This window comes from Lipotes vexillifer, unplaced genomic scaffold (genome assembly GCF_000442215.2).
Source record: "Lipotes vexillifer unplaced genomic scaffold, Lipotes_vexillifer_v1.1 scaffold47, whole genome shotgun sequence".
In the NCBI taxonomy this organism is placed as follows: domain Eukaryota; kingdom Metazoa; phylum Chordata; class Mammalia; order Artiodactyla; family Lipotidae; genus Lipotes; species Lipotes vexillifer.
This window is the reverse complement of record NW_006791298.1, coordinates 2825803-2827874: the sequence shown is the minus strand read 5'-3', so window position 1 is coordinate 2827874 and position 2072 is coordinate 2825803. Positions and strand designations below refer to the sequence as shown.

The 2072-nt window shown below is 33.8% G+C and overlaps 1 non-coding gene across 1 annotated transcript; it reads right to left on the bottom strand.

Moving 5' to 3' along the window:
* Nucleotides 1-814: 814 nt before the first annotated feature.
* On the bottom strand, nt 815-887 carry TRNAE-UUC (transfer RNA glutamic acid (anticodon UUC)). The gene has a single exon. It is a non-coding gene; the product is annotated as a tRNA-Glu (tRNA).
* Nucleotides 888-2072: the final 1185 nt, after the last annotated feature.

Here is a 2072-nt window from a genome sequence, read left to right as displayed (position 1 = left end):
AGGGAAAGTGGTAGGACATGAAGCCAGATTATGAAGAACATTTTAGACCAAGGTAAGAATTTTGCATTTTTCAAGACAGCTTTATTGAGATATAATTGTATACTATAAAATTCATCCTTTTAAAGTGTAAAATTTGGTCGTTTTTAGAATATTCACAGAGGTGTGCAACCTTCACCACTGTCTAATTCCAGAATGTTTTCATCACCTCATAAAGAAACCTTATACCCATTGACAGTCACTCCCCAGTCCTTCCTCCCCCCAGCTTCTGGCAACCATTCATCTACCGTCTCTCTCTATGGATTTCCCTATTCTGCTTATTTCATATAAATAGAATAATATAATATGTGCTCTTGTGTCTGCCTTCTTTCACTTAGCATAATGTTTTCACAGCTCATCTATGTTGTAGCATGTATCAGAACTTTATGACTTTTTATGTTCAAATAACATTCTATGATGTAGATATACACCGCATGTGTATATCCATTCATCAGTTGATAGACATTTAGGTTGTTTCCACTTTTTGACTATAATGACTAATGCTGCTGTAAACATTCATGTACAAGTTTTTGTGTGCACATGAGTTTTCATTTCTCTTGGTTATTTCCCTAGGATTGGAATTTCTGTGTTATATGGTAACTCTGTTTAAACTTTTGAAGAAATGCCAGCCTATATTCCAAAGTGGCTACATCATTTTAAATTCCCACCAACAGTGTGGGAGTGTTCTAAATTCTCTGTATCCTTGGAAACACTTTTTTTTTTGGTAACTTTTATTTTTTTATTTAATGGCCGCACAACCCGGCTTATGGGATCTTAGTTCCCCGACCAGGGATTGAACCTGGGCGCTTGGCAGTGAAAGTACAGAGTCCTAACCACTGGACCACCAGGGAATTCCCCTGTTATTATGTTTTCTAAATTATAGACATCCTAGTAGCTGTGAAGTGGTGTCTCATTGTGGTCTTGGTTTACATTTCCCTAATGACTAACGATGTTTTGCATCTTTTCATGTGCTTATTATTGGCCACTTGTATATCTTCTTTGGAGAAATGTCTATTCAAGTCTTTTGCCCATTTTTAAATTGTTTTATTATTTTTTTATTGGTTGAATCGTAAGTGTCTTTTACATATTTTGAGTACAAATCTTTTATCAGATATGTGATTTGCAAATATTTTTGCCCATTCTGTGGTTTGTCTTTTCACTTTCTTGAGAGTATCCTTGGAAGAACAAAAACTTCTAATTTTGATGAAGTTTAAAATTATCCATTTTTTCTTTTGTCACTTGGCACTTTTGGCATTGTATCTAAGAAACCACTGCCTAATCCAAGCATGAAATTTCATACCTATGTTTTCTTCTATGAGTTTTAATCGTAAATTAGGTCCATGATTTTTTTTAGTTTATTTTTGTATATCGTGTGAGGTAACTGTCCAAATTCCTTCTTGTGCATGTGGATATCCTCTTGTTCCAGCACCATTTGTGGAAAAGACTATTCTTTCTCCATTGAATTATCTTGTCATCCTCACCAAGAGTCAGTTGACCTAGACATATTTTGGGACTCTCATTTCTATTCCATTGGTCTAGATGTTTATCCTCATGCCAGTATCACACTAGCTTGATTACTGTAGTTTTCTTTTTTTTTTTAATTTATTTTAGTTTATTATTTATTTAAAAAATTTTTGTTTTGTTTTGGAGTATAGTTGATTAACAATGTTGTGTTAGTTTCAGATGTACAGCAAAGTGATTCAGTTACACATATACATGTATCTATTCTTTTTCAAATTCTTTTCCCATTTAGGTTATTACTCCCATTTAGAATATTGAGTAGAGTTGCTGTGCTATACAGTAGGTTTTTGTTGGTTGCCTATTTTTTTTTTTGGTTACCTATTTTAAATATAGCAGTGTGTACATGTCAATCCCAAACTCCCAATCTAACCCTCCCCCAACCCTTCTCCCCTGATTACTGTAGCTTTATAGTAAGTTTTGAAATCAGAAAGTGTGATTCCTCCAACTTAGTCTTTTTTATCTCAAGATTGTTTTGACTATTCTGAGTTCCTTGAAACTTCATTTCCTTATGAATT